The following is a 25,118-nucleotide window of genomic DNA, read 5'->3' as shown; positions in this document are numbered from 1 at the left end:
TGGGTTTAAGTGGCACGACACCAAAGGGCGAGACCTCGGAATCTGGACTCCCCACCTCGGTCAGCGAAGGACTGCGGATACCATTGCTCGCAGATCGAGCCCCAGCCAGGCAGGAGGAGGCTGAAAGGCAAAAGGGAGCCGGGAAGCGGGGCAGGAAACCGTTAGCCAGTGATTTTAATCTCAGGAAACATGTCTTTCCAAAGCTTAGGGGACATGGCTGAGGGAAGGCGCAATTCCATCTAATGTGGACTGCACGCCATGCTGAACTAAGAATGTGTGCAAGAAACAGAAAATAACCAATATATAGTCAAGGAGCTACATCTTCTCGTGGGTGTTTATTTCCATTATGCATATCCTTGTCTCAAGAATGACACCGTGTAATGAATCACATATATTTACACAGATCTTGTAGGATGAGCTATTAACCCCATCACAGGTAACTGGCATGGCTCTAAGGCATACATAGGTGGTGACAGTGGCCAAGGGGAGGGATCGGTCAAAAGATTAATGGCAGGGCACCCGGTGCGACACCCGCAGAGTTTAGATTTGCATATTAAGCATGAAGTCAGTTGACAGCTCGCGATTTTGGAGACAAGGGGAAACCAAGGGTGTTATGGCTCCACTGGGAATGACTTCAGAGAGTGGAGCGTGATCACCTGCTTCAGCACCACCTGGTGGATAGTACCAGGGCCGGTGAGCACACCTGGGGAAGGGAGAAACGGGTTCGTGAGGACGAATGGGTAGGGATGCGTCTATGTGGTGGTTTTTGTTTACTCAAGGCAGCACTACTTTTCTTTAGAAATAGCATCATCTCGAAGGTGTGATTTGTCCCTTGGAAATGGTTTTCTCATCTGTAAAATGGAGGGGGGGGGGGAAGCACATGCTATCTTTTTTGGTAGGGTTGTTGTAAGAATCAAATGAGAGAATGAACATTCCAGTGCCTGACTCTAATATTAGCAATGATTATTAGGTGGAAAGGCAAATGGTCGATAAGCATACGTAAGGATGCTCACCATCTCTAGTACAAGAGCCAGAGGAATGCAGATTGAATCAGTAATATCAAACTATTTGGCCTATCAGCTTGGCAAAATTTTAAAAGACTTAAAATTCAGTGTTGGTAAAGATGTAGGGAAGTCAGCCCCCTTAGAAGTAATCTGATGATTTATTAAAATTAAATTAAACCATATATATGTGTATATATCTATATCTGTCTATCTCTCTGTATATCTTGAGTCAGAAATCCTACCTTAAAAAACCTGCCCTTCAAAAGAAATAAAGGCATCATTACATTGTATATAATTGGATATATGTAATTGTAATATGGGTGTTTATTGCAGCATTGATTGTGAAAATCAAAACCAAGCATAAACTGAATGCTAACCAATGAATAAATGAGTGGAAAAGTTCTCATATACCCATACTATAGGATTTATGCCACTGTTAAAATAATAAATTATATGTTCTATTGGCAAACACGTGTATTTAAAACTATTAATGATAAAATTGGGGCAGCTACACAGTGGCAAACTGTGGAAGCCTGAGGGCAGGCATTTTCGCCTGTGTCATTCATTGCTGTATCCCTAGAATACACAGAATAGTGCCTGGCACATAGTAGGTGCTCTGTAAATATTTGTTGAATTGAATTTCTGTCCTTGTTTTAAACATGTCCTTATGTGTTTCTTTCCCTATCTTGAAAAGTAATTACGTCCATATGATTTATCTGGAATAATGTAAAGAGAAAAAAACTAATTGCAAATAATATCTGTAGTATGATGGTATTTTAAAACACTAAAAAATTAAAACCATATAAATTTGTATATGTTTTCTTAGCACTTTAAAAAGAGTTAGAGGGTATACAGCAAACTTAACGTTAATTACTCTGGTGGTTGGGGGCTGGAAAGAGGATGATACCCATTTGGAATTGTTTTAAAGTCTTTTTGAAATTTCACTTAACTTTTTGTTCAACAGTCCCACAGTCTCTGGTCAGCTTCCACCTGTGTATTGAAGAGAGTGTTGAACATGGAGTAAGAGGACTTCAGTTTGAATCCTGGCTCAGCCGCTAATTGGTTTCTTTATGCAAGGCACTGGAATTTTTGCATTTCGATTTTTATTTTTTAAAACACTTCCTTCCCAATGTCGTGAGACTTAAATGAGAAAGTGGAAAGCATTTGAAAAAATAAATTACTTTTCAAATATGAGGTGTTACAAATGCTGGGCAACTTGCATTAGGAATAACATTTTCAGAAGATAAAATGCAACTTAAAATGGAATTAATAAATGTCAAAGTAACAGGAAAATTTCTCGTCATTGATACAAATGTGCACAGAATACGGGTATGGAGTCTAATGGATGTGTTTGTATTCCAGTTCTGCTAGTTACAAGCTGGCTGACCTTGAACAAACCAAGGTACTTAGCCTCTCAGAGCCCTGTTTTTTTTTCTGTTTGTTTTGTTTTTTTTGTTCAATGATGGAATCAAATGAGATTATATAAAACATACAAGAGTATCCGTCACATATAGACACAATAAATTATAGCTATTTTTGTTTATCTGAAAATATATTACTATAGTTTAAGGTGTCTGGCTTTACTACCTCAAATTGATGACCTTAAACATTGTCTATCAACAAGGCAACCATTATTACCATTCTTCTGGAAACTGGTGAATAAAGCCCAAGTAGATGGTGGGCTTGGCAGAGGAATTGGGCTAACAACATTTCTTGTTTACTGTCCCAGTATCTGTGCTGAATTCGTATTATAGACTTCAAAAGCAATCAGCATTACGACTTTGGACATAGCTCTGTGTGTGTGTGTGTGTGTGTGTGTGTGTGTGTGTGTGTGTGTGTGTACATACACATTAACATAAAATTCAGTCCCAGCACACTTAACTACTGTCTTTTTCATGCAATCTATCTTAAGGTACAGTTTAACATCTGCTGGACCTATTTCTTTCTTTCTTTCTTTTGTTTAAAAATCAGTTTTAATGTGCCAGATTCCTTCCCTTCTCCTGCCTTAGGATGCCTCAGCATCAGAGATCTCAGGCAGATCACTGTGCATTTATACTAAGATTTCCTCTCCTAGCTTCATCTGCTAGACTTGAAGACAAAGCCATCCTCCTGGACCAGTTCTGAAGAATCCAGGTCCTGCCTTAGGCCCAAGAGATTTTGTAGCCTTGGTGATGAGCAATAAGACTCCTGTTTGTCTGCTAGACTCTTGGGGGAATATGGTTACCTACTCACATAGTCACAGGGCAGACCCTGGCTCAGCGGTGGTGATCGTAATCCTGATTCTTGCTTGCATTTGTTCTGGACCAATTTAGCATAGAAATTTACATCCAAGTAAAACTCTTGCCCTTTCCTGCCATGCATGTTATCTGTGAACAATCAGGATAACAGTACTCACTTTTTCTCCACAAATGTAAATAAATATTCCATTACAACTAGATTTCTTAGAGATGGCTTTCTACTTTTTCTAATAATTTTGTTAAATAAAATCTTTCTAAAAAATTGTGACTAAAATATGCATAACCTAAAATTGACCATTTAACCATTTTAAAGCGTACAGTTCTGTGGCATTAAGCACATTCACTGTTGTGCAACCATCACCAACATCTATCTCCAGAAAGTTTTCATCTTCCCCAGTTCAAACTTTCTTTCTTACTCAGTGAATGCACAGAACAGTGGCAGAATGTCTGGCTGTAACATAGTATTATAGGTTGTATCTGATTGGTGAGGTGTTTAATACTAGGCACATGATAATAACTAACTGATGTCTTTTAACATGCAGGTGTTATGGCAATTTTAATAATTTTTTTCACAAATGCAATACTGTTTTTTAAATGCACTTTAGCTGAAAACCACATAATGCACCACCAGATAATTGATTACTATAATAATTATATTTGCATACTCTCTTACATAATTCTCTACTTTTTTTCTTTTTAGTATGCCTTATGTTTCCTATTCTTTTACTTACACCACAATACAACACCTGACTTAGATGGGATTCATCTGCAAGTGGTTGCAAGTGAAGTAACTCAATTCTAAGCAGTTTAGGGAAAGACTGTCTGGGTGTTATTATGTGACAAAAGGCAGAGTGGATGAAGCAATATATAGCAGAGGGAAAGGGTCAACTGGACCTCAGGAATAACTGGAACTAGAATTTTTAGAACCAAATGCTTGGAGAGAGAGAATCATTTCCCAAAATAAGGGGTGCTGTTTCCCAAAGAAGGCCCAGTGAAGGTGCTGGGCAGGCAAAAGAAAAAAAATACAAGAACAAAAATAAATGACAGAGGGGTATTTGAGCTGAGAGGGTCTAAGTCTGGTGCCCGAACTCTCAGCCTAGTGCCTGGCAACCTGTCATCACGGATAGCCCTTGTCAAGTTAGTCAGATTCAGCTCCCTTGACCCTGCCTAACTTTGTAGAAAATATGACTATGGAGTTCAAAGACCAAATGGGAATTTTTGATGATCTCTTGAAGTTTATTCTGCATTTAGAGTTCTCTGATTAATGAAGAAACAAATTGAATAAGGGAAGTTAGAACAACTGGGTATTTCCCACTTCCCACCCCTCGTCTCTCTTCTCCTCCTGCACACATGTGCCCACATGCTCAGGTGACTGAAACCCCTTCACACTGAAACAGAATGCACAGTCCCACTCACTTTCTAAATGTATAGGACGTGTTTGTGGACATAAAGAAGTTCCAGTGCCCTGAAACCACAGAATACAATGTGATGATTTCCTGCTAATGACGACTGGCCGGCCCGGCTCTAAGCTTCTGTTAGGATCATGTGATTGACTTGGCAGAGTGATCGTTATTTTCTTGCTTTTCCTGCCTTATGTTTTTCAAAATGTCATCTTGAGCAATCACAGGACCTTTAATACTGACAAGTAAGAAGCAATAAACAGTGGGATAGATTGTGCATTATAAAGGAAAATCAGGTGACTGAAAAACAAAGCACAATTCTCAAAGACAAAATTGTCACTTAAAGCACCATATACTGTCTGCAAAGATACTGAAAAGGGTGATTGAGGAGAGCTGGAGAGTTATATAGCAGGTTAAGAAGCAGTGAATACACTTTTTTTTCTTGAGAGGGAAAGATGCTTTAAACCACAAAATTCAGAAAACCTGACCAGTGTTTTATGGAAAATAATGTGCAGGAAAAAATTCCCACTCTTCTTTTACTAGTTCCATATGTGACACACAGACATTCCAAAGGCTGGAGTTAAGTCTTGGTTTTAGGGAGTGTCTTAGTACAGCAGGGTTCGTAGGCTGGGCACCCAGACAAGGGACTGGGTTTTGAGTCAGAGCAGAGGGGTCTTGAGAGCAGCAATATGTGAAGGGTTAGTGTTAGGAGCCCAACAGATCTTGGTCTAACATAGGTGCTGTATTAATTAATATGCATGCATAAAAATTTACCCCCAAACTTAGCAGCTAAAAGCAATACATACTGATTATTTTACAGTTTCTGTGGGGTTAGGATTCTGTGGGGTTAGGGTGATTTTATTGCAGAGTCTCCTCTCCCATAAGGTTGCATGCGAGCTGTTAGCTGAGGCTGCAGTCATCTGAAGGCTCGACTGGGAGAGGAAAATCTGCTTCCAAGCTCGCTCACGTGGGTGTTGTCCGGAGGCCTCAGTTCCTCTCTGATGTTGGCTGGAGGCTTCAGTTCCTTGCCATATGGGCCTCACCACACAACATGGCAGAGAACTGAGAGAGAGAGCATGCATCCAAGACAGAAATTTATAGTCTTTATAACCGCATCTTAGAAATGACGTAACATCACTTCTCCCACATGCTATTGTGATATGGGAAGGGACTACACATGGCCCATGAACTAAGAATGATTTTACATTTTCAAATGGTTGGAAAAAAAATAAAAAGAATAATTATATTTAATGACATGTGAAAAAGGACATGATTCAAATTTTAGTATCCATAAATACACTTTCCTGGAACACAGCTATACTCACTTGTTTAGGTATTGTCTACAGCTGCTCTTACACTGAAATAGCAGAGTTGAGTAATTGCAACCGAGACTGTATGGCCTGCAAATTCTAAAAGATTTACCATCTGGCTCTTTACATAAAAAGTTTGCCAATCCCTGATTTAAAAGAACATTTAAAATAATGTCCTTGTTACTCATATTGGCAAAAGAATATGAAGAACTTTTAAAATTGATAGTAGAGTATGTTTTAGGGATTAATATTTGTGTAATGACATAGGAATAGTATATTAACTCTTATAGACACTTTGATATTGCTATGTTCATTCGGCATATATCCAATTCAAATATTTAATGGACAACGTGCTATACTTCAATAGATAATGGGAGGCATTATTAAACACTTTTGGTGTTTGATGAGAACAAATTCTCCTTATTTGTTGTATTTAACATCTATTTAATCTTTTTTTTATTTATTTTTTTATTTTTTAATTTTTTTTTAAAGAAATTCACGTTCTTTTATTTATTTATTTATTTATTTATGACTGTGTTGGGTCTTCGTTTCTGTGCGAGGGCTTTCTCCAGTTGCGGCAAGTGGGGACCACTCTTCATCGCGGTGCGCGGGCCTCTCACCATGGCGGCCTCTCTTGTTGCGGAGCACAGGCTCCAGACGCGCAGGCTCAGTAATTGTGGCTCACGGGCCCAGTTGCTCCGTGGCATGTGGGATCTTCCCAGACCAGGGCTCGAACCCGTGTCCCCTGCATTGGCAGGCAGACTCCCAACCACTGCGCCACCAGGGAGGCCCTTAATCTTTTTTTTTAAAAAAATAATCTTTAAATTGTCATCTATTTTGTATGTTGTTAACTTTTTAAATATATGTATTACAGAAAAATCAGAGTATAATATCAAAATCAGAATATAATGAAAAGCAAAACAAAGAAAAAATGTCTACAGTTTCACTTACCCTGTGGAATATAATCACTGTATATTTTAGTGTATATATTTATATATTGGAGAGACAGGACAGAAATTGTAACATTTCCTAGAGCCTTTAGTTTGATACAGTACATTTTGCATATCCAAAAATATAATATAGTATGCAATGTTTCCCAAATGTAGTTTGACTGCCAAAACTCTTTCCTCAAAATTAATATTAATATCACCGAGTGCACTAGTGTCCTATAAACGAGTGTTCCCATAAGTATTGAGAAATACTGTGTTAGATACACATCTGGGGATGTCCCCTTTTATGTGTCATTTGTTGAGGGTATAGAATAGACTCACATCATCTACTAGTAAGTTTTAAAATAAATAGAATCAAGCTCTATTTTGCTTTAATTATGTGCAATGTACTTAGGGGGACTGTGGCCTCCTGTCCAGTGTGGACTCCCTTTTCTCTCCCCACTATCTTTGGTGGGATGAGAGGCAGGAAGGGCATGGAGGCAGCAGAAAACCACAGTCCTCAGCAACCGATGCCCAACGAGGAAATCCACCAGGGTCAGAGTCAGCCCAGGGTTTCTTTCTCACAGCAGTGGCGATAGGTGTGGGGCAACATAAATTCATGAACATTTGGCTGTGACCACACAAAGGAGGAAAAACAGGTGGCCCAGTGGTTTGAAACACTCCTTTTTATCCGCTTTGCTTTGACTGTAACAGAACCACCCCATACTCATTTGCACGGGCTCTCAGGCCCTGCCTGATTCCCTGCAGTCTTAGTGGGATTGCCAAATACAGTGCTCCGTGCTGGCTGACATGCAGGGAAAAAAAGCAGTTTGGAGATGAGTCCTAGGGAGATTGTGATTTTCATTGCTGCGGGCTGAGGGCCACCAAGGTTCCCGTGCATTCTGAGGCCTGAGCTTTCTACTTGAACTATGGGAACTTGCTAGTGTCCCCCAAATAAATACTTTTTATTATTTAAATAACTGAAGGGTAGCAGGATTTGCCACCCCCAAATACGGCACTTTGGCATAACGATTAACTTGAGCTGAAGGCATCTGAGAAGAACAGATACAAGAAAAGCTCTCTGCTCTCCTCTATTTGCCTAAAAGTAGGGCATAAGTTTATAAAGATGTACCCCACTCCTCTCTCTATCAGGAAGGTCAGAAGTTAACCACCCTTATCAACCCAGAGAAGGCACCAGAGGAATCTACATAACGAACCTAGCTGAAGTTAGCCCTTATCCACTATTGACTTCCCCATATGTTTGCCTTCCCATAATCTGCTGCCTGCCCCTAGAAACTCAAAGTCTTTTTCTTTAATCTTGTCACTTCACTAGAAAATTATTGTTCTTTGCTAAGATGCTATATAAGCTCTCTGTGTATTCCCAGGTACAAGTGTGATATGCCTGTCAATAAGCGTCTGTTTTTCCCTTGCTAACCTATCTTTTGTCTGTCTAATTTGCAAGGTCCCAGTCAATGAACCTAAGATGGGTAGAAGAAAAAGAAAATTCCCTCCCCTGCATAGGTCAGAGTCAGTTTTTCTTACTGGCAACCAAATAATAATAATAAAGTTGGGATGGGTGTGGGGATGGTATAACCAGGAAATGTACACCAATGTTTCAAAAGTAACAGTTGCTATTTTTCTTCATTTTTTGTGTCTATATTTCCTACAATGAATAATGAACATGTATTGCTTTTATGATACAATATGAAAGGATACTCAAACTACTTTTACAATTAGGATCAGAGACAGAGATGGGGCTGGGCACCTGGGATGCACTGGTTACTACAAGTGATTTTAGTTTAGATCTGACTTTTGTGGGAGTTAAGGAAAAAAGTTGAGACAGGAAACACATGGGTTATTTAGTCTGATAAAAAGAAGCACACATATTTTTCTAAGAAGACAAGGTTTTTCCTGGCACTGAACTTGAGGATGAATTTTGTATGTGTGGGTTCTTGTTTAAGGTACACGGAGTAATATAATAAATATCTTAAGATGTGTTTTTGCAAAAGACAGAATGTTCTTCAAATGAATTTTTTATATTAGCATGCTGTAAAAACTATGAGACTTATATTACATCTTAATATGGTGGAAACATTTCTGCCAGAGACCAAAATAATAAGATCGAAGTAAGTTTCATTCTCCAGATATTACCCAATACAAGTAATAGGCCTTGGCTCCCACTCTCACCTACCTCAGAGCCAAATTCAGAATTTCATCGCTTCTTCCAAAGTAGATCCAAATTCACATTGTTATAAAAAGTGGACATATTCGTGGTTGGTTTGTGATTCACATCCCTCACCAAACAGCAAGAACTTAATCAAACTCATCCAGTGGAGTTTGTTCCTCTTTCCAGATACTCCTTTGTCTCCTTTCTCTTCCCCAAATTACTACAAATACTGTGTTCCAGGTTTAGCTTTTGTCCTCAGCTGAGGACAATCCAGCTCTTGTCTGTCTCGTTCAATAAAACAAAAGCCTAGTTTGGTTAGTGGAATAATTTCCATTTATTGTTCTCAAGCCTTACCAACCTACCAAGAAATGAGATCTGAAAGTCTTCTGCTTTTGACATGATGGTGGACCAGATGTCTCCTCTTACAAAAAAACCAGAATTGACATAAAGCACAATTTTTATTATATTGCTTGTATCACAGCAAACAGAGAACTTTCCAAAGGAAAAAACAAAACCTCAGTGAATCTCGTGCCTCTGAGAAGACAGAGTTGAACAGGAGGGAAATGAAATTACAATATCCGCCCTGCAATCCAGAGACTAAGCTGTTAGGTCAGTGGCAAGATGGAGGAGGGAGAGGAAGGGAGGGATGAGCCCAGGACTCCTGATGCTCCAAATATGGGTTAAAAGTGGTTGCAGGTTCACAGCAATCCCAAGCTCCTGGAAGACGTGAATAAAAATCATATCTGGAGGAAGCATCCTCAACTTGGGCCACAGATTTTAAACAGATGAATATTAACCAAATGTCAGCTTACAATCAAAGATCACCAAAGCCATATAGATAAAAGAAAAGAATGAGATTCCATACAAACAATAAACAACAAATTTAGACTACCAAGAACTCCAGATATTAGAATATCAGACAGCAACTATAAAATAGCTATGGATGAAATGTCTAAAGAAACAAAAGATGAAATCACGATGATGTGGTAGGTCAAAAGAGACTATAAAATAGACTCAGGTGGCTATGAAAAAGAAATTTAAAGTCAATGAGACCAAGTAGCAGCAATCCCTTTCCAAAAAATATTTGGGGATAGAATCAAATATTCACCAGCAGTAGAATGGATAGATTTTGGACAATAGAATACCATACTTCAATAAAAACTAGAGCTATATGCAATAATATAAATGCATCTCTCAATGCCAAACAAAAGAAACAAGATCCTCAAGAATACAAATAATAGGATTCTATATAGTTCTAAAACAAGCAAAATTAAGCTACAGTAATCAAAACCGTGTGGTACTGGCATAAAGACAGACATATAGACGATGGAATAGAATAGAGAGCCCAGAAATAAACCCTTGCATATATGCTCAAATGATTTTCAGTGGGGCAAAGTATAGTTTTTTCAACAAACGGTGTTGGGAAAACTGAATATCCACATGCAATAGAATGAAGTTGAACTCTTAACTAACGCCATAAAAAATTAACTAAAAATGAATCAAAGCCTTAAATGTAAGACCTAAAACTGTAGAACTCTTAGGACAAAACATAGGGGAAAATCTCTGTGACATTGGATTTGGCAAGGATTTCTTGAATATAATACCAACAGCTCAGGAAATAAAAGTAAAAATAGATTAATTTGACTACATCAAAATTAAAAACTTCTCTGTGTCAAAGGACACAATCAACAAAGTGAAAAGGCAACCCATAGAATTGGAGTAAATATTTGTAAATCATATATCTGATAAAGGTTAATGTTTCAGAATATATAAAGAATTTCTACAACTCAACAACAAAAACTCAAATAACTATTTAAAAATGGGCAAATGACGTGAATAGACATTTCTTTAAAGAAGATATAAAAATGGCCAATAAGGTGCAGCCACTGTGGAAAACAGTATGGAAGTTCCCCAGAAAACTGAAAATAGAACTACCATATGATCCAGCAATCCCACTCTTGGGCATAGACACAGACAAAACTATAATTCAAAAAGATACATGCACTCCTATGTTCATAGCAGCACTATTCACAATAGCCAAGACACAGAAACAACCTAAATGTCCATCAACAGATGAATGGATAAAGATGTGGTACATATATACAATGGAATACTACTCAGCCATAAAAAAGAATGAAATAATGCCATTCGCAGCAACATGGATGCAACTAGAGATTATCATACTAAGTGAAGGAAGTCAGAAGAGAAAGACAAATACCATATGATATCACTTATATGCAAAATCTAAAATATGACACAAATAAACCTATCTAGAAAACAGAAACAGAATCACAGACATAGAGAACAGACTGGTGGTTATCGGGGGGAGGGGTTTGGGGGAGGGATGGAGTGAGAGGTTGAGGTTAGCAGATGTAAGCTTTTATATATAGAATGAATAAACAACAAGGTTCTACTGTATAGCCCAGAGAACTATATTAAATATCCTAAGATAAACCATAATGGAAAAGAATATATATATAAAAAATGACTATATATATATATATATGTGTGTGTATAACTAAATCACTTTGCTGTACAGCAGTACAACATTGTAAATCAACTATACTTCAATAAAAAATAATTTTAAAAAAGCTTCTCAATAAGATTAAGTTGAATCATATCCTGAGACTGCAAGGCAAAGTAACTTTTTAAGCCTATTGCCACATGTACTGACTTTTTAATGTGAATGTTAGTGCTATCAGTCCTTGTATAAGCAAAATAAAGAATTCAACTCATACCGAAATTGAAAAATAAAATGACCAACAAGCATATGAAAAGATGCTCAACATCACTAATCATTAGGAAAATGCAAATCAAAAACACAACATCAGGGGCTTCCCTGGTGGCGCAGTGGTTAAGAATCTGCCTGCCAATGCAGGGGGCACGGGTTCGAGCCCTGGGCCTGGAAGATCCCACATGCCGCGGAGCAACTAAAGCCTGTGTGCCACAACTACTGAGCCTGCGCTCTAGAGCCTGTGAGCCACAACTACTGAAGCCCACGTGCCTAGAGCCCATGGTCTGCAACAAGAGAAGCCACCACAATGAGAAGCCTGCGGACCACAGCAAAGAGAAAGCCCGCACGCAGCAATGAAGACCCAATGCAGCAAAAAATAAATAAAATAAATATATTAAAAACAAACAAACAAAAAAACACAACATCACCTCACACCCAATATGACGGCTGCTATAAAAAAACAAAAAGAAAAAGAAAAAAACAAAAAAATAACAAGTTTTGACAAGGATGTGGAGAAATTGGAACCCTGTGCACTGTTTGTGGGAATATACAATGGTGCAGCTGCTATGGAAAACAGTATGGTGTTTCCTCAAAAACTTAAAATAGAATTACTATATAGCCCTGTAATACCACTTATGGATATATATCCAAAGGAATTGAAAGCAGGGTATTGAAGAGATGATTGTACAGCTATGTTCACTGTAGCATTATTCACGATAACCAAAGGCAAAAGCAATCCAAATACCCTGTTGACAGATTATTAGATAAACAAAATGTGATATATATGTACAATGGAATGGGGGGGAATGGGAGTTGTCGTTTAACAGGTATAAAGTTTCAGTTTTGCAACATGAAAAATTCAGGAGCTCTGTTGCACAACAGTATACACTTAGAAATGGTTAAGATGGAAAATTTTATGTTCCATGTATTTTACCACAATTAAAAATTTTAGAAGACAAGCAAAATTACTATACTGGTTAGAGATACACTTCTATGTGTGCACTTACATGTGCATATAAATTACAAAGGAAAACACAATTATTATCAAACAGTCAAGATAATGGTGATCTCCAGGAAGAGGGAGAAGTATATGCTACGGAAGGGCGTATGTGGTTTCTAGGCTGCTGAGAATATCCTGTTTCTTGACTTGGGTGATGGTTACACACACATTCACTTCGTAATTTTTCTTTACACTGTTTCTATGTTTTATTCACTACCGTGTATATATACACATATATATGTATATATGTATACGCACTTTTTAAAGAAAAACATTAAAACTTTTATATATATGAATAAAACATAGAAACAGTGTAAAGAAAAATTACAAAGTGAATGTCTGTGTATATATGTATATGCATGTATATGTGTATATGCATGTACATATGTATATGCATATGTATATATACATATCTATGTATACATATGAGTTTATTTCTTTTTCCTTCTGTAACAAATCACAACAAAGTTAGTGGCTTAAAACAACATAAATTTATCTTACAGTTTGGAGCTCAAAATGTTTCTTCTGATGGCTCTGGGTGATCCCTTTCCCTGCCTTTTCTAGCTTCCAGAGGCCTCTTGCACTCTTGGCTCATGGCTCCATCATCTATCTTCCAAACCAGCAGCCTAGCATCTTCCAATGTCTCTCTCTGCTTCTGTCATCACATCGCCTTTTCCTGATTCTGACCCTCATGCCTCCCTTTTACAAGGACCCTTGTGGTTACACTGGGCCCAACTGAATAATCAGGATAATCTCCCATTTCAAGATCCTTAATTTCATCACACTTGCAGGGTTTCTCTTGCCATGTAAGGTAATAGTATCATATTCACAAATTCCAGGGATTAGGATGTGGACATCTTTGGGAAGCCATTGTTCAGCTTACGGCAAAGTGTTTAATTTTTTTTGGTCAATTTTTGTATTTTTTATTAAATTTTGAGATTTCTTCATCTGTTTTAGTCTTAATACAGAAGTGATCTGGAAATGTTTTCTCCCGATATATGGCTTGTCTTGTCATTTTCTTAGTGGTGCCTTTTGAGGACCACAGTTGTTAATTTTGAAGAATTCCAATTTGTTTTTCTTATGGATCATGATTTGCTGTCATATCTAAGAAATCTTTGCCTAATCTAAGATCTCAACAAATTCTTTTCCTATTTTTCTTCTGCAAGTTTTTTAGTTTTTTTTAAAAAATTAATTTATTTATGGCTGCGTTGGGTCTTCGTTGTGGTGTGCGAGCTTCTCATTGCGGTGGCTTCTCTTGTTGCGGAGCACGGGCTCTAGGTGCATGGGCTTCAGTAGTTGTGGCTCGCGGGCTCTAGCTCAGGCTCAGTAGTTGTGGCGCACTGGCTTAGTTGCTCCGCGGCATGTGGGATCTTCCTGGACCAGGGCTCGAACCCGTGTCCCTGCATTGGCAGGTGGATTCTTAACCACTGTGCCACCAGGGAAGCCCAGCAAGTTTTTTAGTTTTAAGCTTTACATTTAGAGATATTATATATTTTGAATTAATTTTTATATAAGGTGTGAGGCATAGGTCTTAAAAATTTTAAGGTTTCACCACATGATATCATTTATATGTGGAATCTAAAAATACGACACAAATCACCTTATCTACGAAACAGGAACAGACTCACAGACATAGAGAACAGACTTGTGGTTGCCAAGGGGAAAGGTAGGGGTGGGGGAGGGATGGATTGGGAGTTTGGGGTTAGCAGATGCAAACTATTATATATATAGAATGGATAAACAACAAGGTCCTACTGTATAGCACAGGGAACCATATTCAATATTCTGTGCTAAGTCATAATGGAAAAGAATATGAAAAAGAAATATATGTATAACTGAATCACTTTGCTGTACAGCAGGAATTAACACAACATTGTAAATCAACTATACTTCAATAAAATAAATTTTAAAAATAAAAATTTTCAAGATTTAAGTCTTGAATGAATGATGCAAAGACTAAAATATAGTGAGAATTTATCAGCTGCAGGGGTGGTTAGTATTGGATGTTCTATACTAGCAGCCTCTTGGCCATAGTAGTCCTTCCAGAACACCTAGGTTTCTGTCTTCAAGTATGACAAGACAACTATACTGAAGATAAAAATTATATTTGTGTTCAACAAAACATAAAAAATCCCTAAACAATGTCCTAAAATAACAACAACAAACAAAAACACCTTCCTTAGAAACCAGTTTGTGATGATAAATATTCTTTTCTTTACCATATTTTAAAATGTTTAAATAAAGGATTTATTACAGACACTGAACAAGAATAAGACTAACTTACATTGTACTCTTCGTTGAGGAGTTATCTAAGGAGACCTGAACTGAACAGTATAATTTTTTTTATCCCGGTGATAGTTAAATCACTGTCTTAGAATATTGCTTGTTTGGCTGATCCCTTAACGCATCTCTGTTTATGTGTCTCTTCTCAGGTTTCCATGATGGAAAGAGATTTCCCCCTTATTATTATATTCTAACATTTTGTTCTTATTTGGTTGAAATTTGGGAAAGGAGGGAAATGAAATATGAGTTCTCAAAACACTCTGGACCTTTAAATGCTTAAAAATTATTTTTATGTCTACGTCTGCCTTTTTGATGTTGTCCACTGTGTTTGCTTTATACAAATAATATAAAGGAAATACAGATAATTTCTAAATGAGCGCTCTCAAATGCTAAATGCTACAGGATCAGATGGGAGAACATGCGTCCTGGCACTAGGTAGGTCTGGGCTTCAATCCCAGCTTTGGTGCTTATCAGACTTTAGAGAGTTTCTTAGTCTTGCTGAGCCTCAGGTTTCCCTTCTGCAAAATGGAGATAATTATACCTTCCTTGGATGCACACACTAGGTGCTTTATAAACCTAGTTATTTGGAGGAGGCCATGGGGCTTGAGAGGAGGCAGAATTCAGGGCTGGATCTTGAGGGATGGATGGGATGCTTTCTCTGACTTTTGCTTTTCACCAGCTTCTTTGTCTCTGTGACAAAGTAGCATCCCTCCTCCACTGCCTGCCTTTGCTGTTACCATGGTGATCCAGGTTCTATTTAGCCAGAGTTTGTGACAGGACAGATTGGTTTTGCGATTTGTGAAATCTCACTCTCTAAAATAAGGACCAGGCAGTCACGGCAGCAGTAACAACATGGTGTTGGGTAGAACTTCTGCAACCTCCCAGTCACACAGTAAGTGGAGAAGCTATTGTCAGCCTGGGTTGGTGCTGTCTTCTTCTTTTTCTTTTAATATATATTTTTTAATTTTTTTGGCTGCGTTGGGTCTTCGTTGCTACGCGTGGACTTTTCTCTAGCTGCAGCGAGCGGGGGCTACTTTTTGTTGTGGTGCACGGGCTTCTCGCTGTGGTGGCTTCCCTTGTTGCAAAGCACAGGCTCTAGGCGCACAGGCTTCAGTAGTTGTGGTGCGTGGGCTCAGTAGTTGTGGCGCTCGGGCTTAGTTGCTCCGCGGCATGTGGGACCTTCCCGGACCAGGGATTGAACCCGTGTCCCCTGCATTGGCAGGTGGATTCTTATCCACTGCGCCACCAGGGAAGCCCCGGTCCTGTCTTCTTATTTTTTGTTTTAATTTTTATTGGAGTATAGTTGATGTACAATGTTGTGTTAGTGTCAGGTATACAGCAAAGTGAATCAGTTATACATTTACATATATCCACTCTTTTTTAGATTCTTTTCCCATATAGGCCATTACAGAGTATTGAGTAGAGTTCCCTGTGCTATACAGTAGGTCTTTATTAGTTATCTATTTTATATGTAGCAGTGTGTATACGTTAATCCCAATCTCCCAATTTATCCCTCCCCCACCCTTATCCCCTGGTAACCATAAGTTTGTTTTCTACATCTATAACTCTATTTCTGTTTTGTAGATAAGTTCATTTGTACCCTTTTTAGGAGGGGCTGTCTTCTGAGCTGATAAGATATAGCAGTTGAAGATTGCCATTATCTTTTGTTTCGCTTTCCTTCAGTTTCTTTTTTACATCACATGCCTTCGTGTTCCGCCCTTTCTACCATCAAAGGCATGCTCTTAGCTCATTCGTTCTTACTCAGCTAACATAGTAGAAGTCATGTAGTGGGCCTTAAACTTAGAGGTTTCTTAGAATTGGTTTCAAAAACTTTTTATTATGGAAAATTTCAAACATTAAAAAGTAGACACTACTCATCACCCAACCTCAGTAATTATCAATTCTTGGCCAATGTTTACCTCTTTGCAATTTCACCCTCACCCATATTTTTGAAGCAAATCCCAGAAATTGTATCACTTAGTCCATAAATACTTCAATAGAATCCCTAAAAGATAAGAATCGGTGTGTGTGTGTGTGTGTGTGTGTGTGTGTGTGTGTGTAAAACAGGACCACAATGACAGGACCATTTACAATGACCTTGGAGATACCCTTCATCACTCTTGGATAAATTATGAAGAATAAAATGATTGACTCGTGCTTCTTCTCATGAAGGTTTAACTGCAACAAGAATTTCTTTCCTGTCATAAAAAACTAGAAAATTAAACAAAATATATGTGACAACTATTGCTAGACAGTGGATGGCAGGCAGCATAGGACTGTGAAATACACAAGGGGAGCCCTATGGTAGTCCCAGCTTGCCGTCTGCGGCCACTTCCAGGCTGTGGTGCAGGAAGGAGAATGGAAACAGAGCCTAGTGGACACACTGGATTGAGGAGCAGAGATCAGAATTACTGGCTAGAATTTGCAGGGCAGAATATCAGTGAGGGGGGGATTGGCAGGGGGACGGGGGTGTGGGGAGAGAGGGAGAGAGAATGAGGATACTCTGGATGTCTGCAGGGCAGTCGTTGAGAATCTTTGGCTAACTGATCGTGTGGGGTGAAATTCCATGAGATGAGGAAAGAACCACCAGAAAGCACTAGGTTGACTAATTCCTGGAACTCACCCAAGGCTGGGAATGATTTGCATTGCTAGCGACCAGAGTGGAAAAGACCTTGTAATATTTGCAGCTCCTTTGTTGTACATTACCTTTGACTTGGTGAAAATAAGCAGTTAATGGGCCAAAGTCTATTTAAAAAAAAACTTGTGTAGATAAGTATTGTCTGAATTAGAGCCCTGATACAGAGCCCACCCTATGATAACCGGTTAGCAGGAACCGTCTTCTATTAAATCACATGATCATTCTGAGTGATATAAAGATAGGCAATGCTGTAACCCTATCTTTTAAGTTTATTTCTCAATGATTTTTAACAATTTTTGGATCAGCTGTAAGCTTCTCCTCATCTGTCCCATTTGTTATGTAGGAAATAGAAAAAAAATGTGTCTTTCTCTGCTTCAATACATATACTTTTAGTTGTTATCTAACTATAATCAGAAAGCTTAATACAAGCACCTTAAAAGCTGTTATTTTTTATCAGCATCCCTCCCCTCAAAATTATTGATTGGTATTCAACAACTTCATAGGGAAAACCAATATGATTAATTACTTTCGGTATATTACTTTTCAATCTTCTGTCTTAGTGGGATCACTATGATTCTGTGTTGTTTAATATCCGCCTATCTGCCTATCTACTGCATCCCACTCCCAGCTTTGTTCAGGGCCTTTTTTTTTCTTAGTGTGGCATGTTCATGTCCCTAAGAACATCTAGAACACTATACTTCGGGAAGCAGATAATAGAGCTATCCTAGTAATGTCTGCTTTTATACTCTTCTAGTTCAAAATCACTATTGCCTATGATATACAACCTTGATTAATCATTCACATATTTATATATATGGTAGAGTGGACCACCAACTGTTTTCCAAGGAGAATCTCTGTCCTGGCGTAAAAAAACCCTGCAACCACCAAATGCAGAAGGGGTATATTCATCTGTAAGGTGTGAATTATTTGTGCATTTGACTGGAGTTAGCCTGTGAAGATGGAAGCAATATTAATCCTTTTACACAAAGGATAATATGCAGTGTCATAGTTGTGTACCCTGCTCTTTTCCACTTAGCAATATACTCATTCATCCATTCATTTATCTTTTAAATAGTATTTATAGAGTTCTTAATATGTGCCAGGTCCTGTTCTAGATGCTGGGCATGCAGCCTGCCTTTTGGTGCTTTGTCTTGCCACCAAGAGTAGCTCCAGGTTCAGACTGGCAATCCAATTGGCAGGACTCAATGGGACCGAGTCTAGCAGTAAGGTTACTCTGTCGATGGAAAGAGGTCATGGAAAGCAGCACACAAACTTGTTTGGGCTCATCAGTGATTCAGCAGGGAGTGCTAACATAGTTTCCATGAACAAGGTCAGGGTATGTGTGATTCATCTTGAAAAAGAGACTTTTCTGCCCTAGTTCCCCTCCTGTCTCTTTATATGATTCCAGTTATGTCAGCCCAAGGCTTGAGTGCCCATTTGCTGCTCTCTCAGTAAACAAGACAGATAACAAAAATGTAGTATGTAGTGGTCCACATTTATGCAAGGAAGTAGAGCTGTGAGAAAGCAAACCCAGGATCAGCTCCCCAAGCAAGTCTGCTGCTCACCCTTTACTTACACACATGCGCTCGAGGGGGAGACAGACAAAACAAATTAGCATATCGGTAGGTGCTATGACGACCAAGAAGGAGAAAGAAATAGAGGATGATGCAAGGTGCTGCTTTATACTTTGAGGAGGGGAGTCCTTGTATACTTGTTATTTGCACACAGGTAAGTATATCCATAGGATTTTTGCTCAAAAGCAGATTTGCTGGGTCAAGGAATATGTGCTTTTTGGAATTTTGATATAGCCAAATTTCCTTCTGTAGAATTTGCTCTGCTTTATACTCCTACCAGCCACGTGCCTATTTCCCTACATCTTCATCAACACAGGATGCCATCTAACTTTTGACCCTGAGCCATCTGATATGTAAAGAATTGCATCTCATCTTTTTTTGGGTTCACACATTTTTCATAAGTTTAAGAATCATTTGAACTTCCTTTCCCATGACCTGTTCATGTTCTCTAACCATTTTCATTGTCTTTACCTTATTTCTTTGTGTGAATTTTTAGTACATCAAGGAAATAAGTCTTTTGCCTGGGATATGTAATAAAATATTTTTTTTTGATTTGACACATTTTTTGCTTTGTATGTGATGCTTTTTTCATACATAGTTTTTTTTTTTAACTTTTATGTAATTTAATCTGTCAACCTCTTATGGCATCACCACTCTGGGATTATAAAAGTAATTTTATCTCATGTTTTCTGATAGGAATTTCCAGATATCATTTTTAATATTTACATTTTTGATCCATCTGGTATGTATTTTGACATAAGGTGTGAAATGTAGAATATATATATATCTGTAGAATATATATATCTGCTTTTTCTATGTGTCTATCATCACTTTGATTTATTGAATAACAACTTGATATTATTTCAGAGCATATACATCTGCTCTTAATTGGCCACCTAGAATATACACACTTTAGGCCTTTGCCAAAGATTATAACCTCAAATTTTTACTGCTAAACTTTTATCTTAAGCACTTTGATGAAAGATGATTTACATGGAAGATTGTTTAAAGGATATTCCTCTGAGATTTTATATACGTGTGTGTGTTTTCAAGTTTTATTTCTGGATTAAGACAGAGTTTTATATATAACTCCTATTGTTTTAACACTTTTTTGAAGGTGAGCATTTATTTCCTTACCTCAGATTTGTTGGGAGATTTTAAGAAATTGCTATACAAAATCCAAGATTGCACTTATCGTAGGGATATTTTATTCAGTGACTTCTGTATAAAAAACACAGTAAGCATTTGTTTTTTTTTTAAATGAAGAGTCAATGAAGCTTGGTTCCTTCTTTTGAAATGGTGACTCTTTTTGGGGTGGGGTTGATGTGAATTTCATGATTGATTTCTCTTGGCTGCCAAGCACCTGAGCTTAAAGGGATGGTATGCCAGGTATTGTGTGGAGCTTGTAGGCTCTGGAATGAGACAGATCTGGATCAAATCCCAACCAACTGTCCTTATGAGCTGAGCTGCCTTGGGCAAGCCATTTATTTATTTATTTGTTTATTTATTTATTATCCGAGCATTCTCATTTATTTTTATGAATAATGTTTGTCCTTTAAATAATTTTTTAATTGAACTATAGTTGATTTACAATGTTTCAGGTGTACAGCAAAGTGATTCAGTTACACATATATATAGATTTTTTTCCATTATAGGTTATTACTGGATACTGAATATAGTTCCCTGTGCTATACAGTAGGTCCTTGTTACTTATCTATTTTATATATAATACTGTGTATCTGTTAATCCTGAATTCCTAATTTATAGCTCTTCCTCCTTTCCCCTTTGGTAACTGTAAGTGTGTTTTCTGTGTCTGAGTCTGTTTTGTAAATAAATTCATTTGTATCATTTTTTAGATTCCACATATAAGTGATATCATATTATATTTGTCTTCCTCTGTCTGACTGACTTCACTTAATATGATAATCTCTAGGTCCTCAGGCAAGTCACGTAACTCCTCTGTGCTCACTGCCTCACCCACAAGCCAGGTACAATAACAGTTGCCTCGTTAGATTGGGAGGATTAGATGAGGTTAAAATAAATGAAGGGTTAGCACAATGCCAAAACATAGTAAGCATTCAATAAATCTTAGCTTATTATTATTATTATTATTATTGATTCATGTTGATCAAAGTGTTAAGAAGTATGCCATTTTAAAAATGGTTTATAGCATTTGGAAGATTAACATAAGTCTTAGATGCATTGACATCTGTCCTTCCCAGGAGGAGCTAAATTATTTCTCTTTTGCTATTGTCCTTAACATCCTAGAAACCAGGGGCTTGAAAAAGATCAAACTGTCAAAAAACAAACAAACAAAGCAAATGTGAGTGAATCCTGTTCATTTCATAGAATCATAGACTCTAGGTGTCAGAAAGGAATTTAGATGTTATTTGGTCCAGTTTCCCTTCCCAGAGTTATTTACTAAATATTTAAATAAACCCCAATTTTAACTTTCTTCCCCTATAAGTGAGACTAAGGTGTCTTTTAAAAGAAACGGGGAGTCAGTTTGAATCGGAACGAAATGTATATTTATTATTTCTAATTTGTCAAATATTTTCAGAACCAAACCAGGATCTGATATTTCACTTGGTTTAATTCTTTTGGGAAACAATTTCCTCCATCTTTCATGGGAGGTTAGCTGCTAGAGGGCGGGAGATCTCACAGTGCTCCTGGCACCCACTCAGATCTGGTACCCACTGTGGTCCTGCACAGTCAGGCAGTAATCAGCAACCACTGCCGCTGCTGCAGAGAGGACGTTGTGCTGACCTGGGAATAACAGCTCTGAGTTGATGATGTCAGTAACTTTTAAAATAGCTTATTTAAAAATCTCTTCCGTGACCTCAGCTACACTTAAGGCCACTTAGCTCATCTAGACATGGGCAGGAAATGTAAGAAGGATAGGTGACAACTGGAACTCCAAGCAGCTGTATCTTCAGAAGCCCATTTTAGGAAAGAACTTGTCTGAACAAGCTGAAGATTGAAGATACACTTGGTATCAAGTGACCGTGATGTAGATATAGAACTTGTGTATCCCCAGCCCTGCAAGTCTGGGGAAAATCTAGCTATACAACAACAGTTGTACATGGTATTTCTCAAGCTCTGCACATACCTTCTGTGATGGGAGCTCTGGCTCCCTTCTCTGGTCCCCTGTGTATTTTGGAAATTCTGCAGGAAATGATTCACGGGGACTCATGGACAGCTCTATCAGTTACCGTGTGTTTCCCCCGTTGGCCCTTCTTACCATTGTCTCCTGCAGCTCAGGCTGCCACTGCAGCAGGCGATGCCTCCCTAGGTCTGCTGCATCCAGGCTGGAGATTCGTAATGCCAAAGATGCTGATGTCTGTACTGAGAGAACGTCCCCCACTTGCAGAGCCACTTGCAGAGGGCGCCACTGACAGTCCCTGAAAAGCTGTGCTTAGTCTTCTGGAGCCTTCAGTGTAGCTGAAGTAACACCAAACCAGATGGCATTTTGGCGTTTGTTATGCTATTTATCTGTTCATTGGACACCAAAGCTATACCCCCAAATCTCCAGCCATCTATACCTGTTACTATTAAAATTTTTATAGATCATTATTAAACATGCTCTTATGAAAAATTCGACAGTTGATTCCACAGCACCTGGATCATCACAGAACTCAACAACTTTTCAGCCTAATAAAAATTCCAAGTTTGGGGCTTCCCTGGTGGCGCAGTGGTTAAGAATCCTCTTGCCAATTCAGGGGACACGGGTTCAAGCCCTGGTCCGGGAAGATCCCACATACCGGGGAGCAACTAAGCCCGTGCGCCACAACTACTGAGCCCACATGCCTAGAGCCCATGCTCTGCAACAAGAGAAGTCACCGCAATGAGAAGTTCACGCACCACAATGAAGAGTAGCGCCCTGCTCGCTGCAACTAAAGAAAGCCCACACAGCAACGAAGACCCAACGCAGACAAAAAAAAAAATAAAAAAATAAAAAAATAAAAAAATAAAAAAATAAATAAATAAATAAATAAATAAAAATAAAGTTCCCTTTAAAAAAAAAACTCCAAGTTCGTTCTGCAAAAATTAGCACATAAAGTTTTGAACTGGTTCACGTCCTGTTTTTTTCCCCACTTATTTCTATTAAATGCCTTTATTTCAGTCTATACATGCTTTGTAATTCATTTAACCAACATTTTATTCTTGCATATTTAGATTTCCCCCTAACTTCTCATTACAGTGGTCCCTTGGTACCCGTGGGGAATTGGTTCCAGGAACCCCGCTCAGATACCAAAAATTGGCAGACACTCAAATCCCTTGTATAAAATGGCATAGTATTTGCACATAACCTATGCACATCTTTCTCTATACTTTATTTTTTTTTAAATAAACTTATTTATTTATTTTTGGCTGCGTTAGGTCTTCGTTGCTGCGCGCGGGCTTTCTTTTTAGTTGCAGTGAGCGGGGGCTACTCTTAGTTGCGGTGCGCAGGCCTCTCATTAGGGTGGCTTCTCTTGTTGCGGAGCACGGGCTCTAGGTGCGTGGGCTCCAGTAGTTGTGGCACATGGGCTCAGCAGTTGTGCCTCGTGGGCTCTAGAGCGAAGGCTCAGTAGTTGTGCAGCACGGGCTTAGTTGCCCCGCGGCGTGTGTGATCTTCCCGGACCAGGTCTCCAACCCCTGTCCCCTGCATTGGCAGGCGGATTCTTAACCACTGCGCCACCAGGGAAGCCCTTCATGTATACTTTGAATCATCTCTAGATTACTTATAATGCCTAATACAATGTAAATGCTATGTAAATAGTTGCTGGTGCTTAGCAAATTCAAGTTTTACTTTTTGGAACTTTCTGGAATTTTTTTCTGAGTATTTTCTATCTGCGGTTGGTTGAATCCTTGGATTTGGAACCTGTGTATATGGAGGGCCATATTATAAACCACACGGCACAGAACATCCTCATGGCTATATTTCCTCCTCACAACTACAATTATTTCCTTAAGGGGGAAAATTCCTGATTGCTGAGTCAAAGGAGTTGTATTTTTTTTAAGGCTTTTGCTGTACACGATCTAGTTGCCCTCTGCAATGGTGGGACTGATTTACACTCCTACCATGCTCTTGACAACTCTGAGTAAATCATTAAAATAAATGCTTACTTCATTTATATGTAATTACTGCAAGAATACATGCACACTGTAACAAGTTCAAATGATAAAGAAGTGATTAAAGTGGAAGGTGAAAGCCTTCTGACTTCCCCGACTTCCTAAAACATTTGGGGTTATGTTAACAGTTTTTTTTGGTTGTTTGTTTGGTTGGTTTTTTAGTTTTTAGTTTTTTGCAGTGAAAGCATGGGGTCCTAACCACTGGATCGCCTGGGAATTCCCAAGGTTAACAGTTTTGTGTGTTTCCTTCCACTTCCCTGAGCAGTGCACCTAGAAGAAGGCAGTTCTGAGACTTTGGCATTTACCTGCTCTGATGTGATGAAAACGACCCTGTTAAAATATAAAATCACTGCTTTTAATGGAAAACACTTAAAACATCAATTCACCCTCTTTCATTTCCATATTTATTTCATTCCTTTCTGTACTGTTTAAAATGTTTACTGGTTTGTACTATTTCGATAATCCAAAAAAATCCATGAGTATATTTACAAATATGTTAGAATTGGGATGACCTCTAAGGGATGTCGCCTGTTGCCCAAAACCATAAAAAAGAAATTTGTTATATTTATTATAATGTATGCATATTACAGAGTGCTGAGAAAACTGTTAGAAATTTAGTTGAGGGGTTTTCTGTTGCTGTCTAGAGTTAAGGACAAAGGATCATACTGTAGCCTGTTTCCCTAACCTGCAAAAAGCAGGAGTTCCCTCCCTCAGATTAGGAGTGGAT

General features: G+C 38.4%; 1 long non-coding RNA gene across 1 annotated transcript; it reads left to right on the top strand.

The window, feature by feature from the left end:
- Positions 1-70: 70 nt before the first annotated feature.
- Positions 71-2,195, top strand: LOC309643400. Its single transcript, XR_014253714.1, has 2 exons — positions 71-740; positions 1,699-2,195. It is a non-coding gene; the product is annotated as an uncharacterized lncRNA (long non-coding RNA).
- Positions 2,196-25,118: the final 22,923 nt, after the last annotated feature.

This window comes from Balaenoptera physalus (genome assembly GCF_965194825.1).
Source record: "Balaenoptera physalus genome assembly, chromosome: 15".
NCBI classification, from domain to species: Eukaryota; Metazoa; Chordata; class Mammalia; order Artiodactyla; family Balaenopteridae; genus Balaenoptera; species Balaenoptera physalus.
The sequence above is the reverse complement of the archived record's forward strand: the minus strand, read 5'-3'. Positions and strand labels throughout refer to the sequence as shown.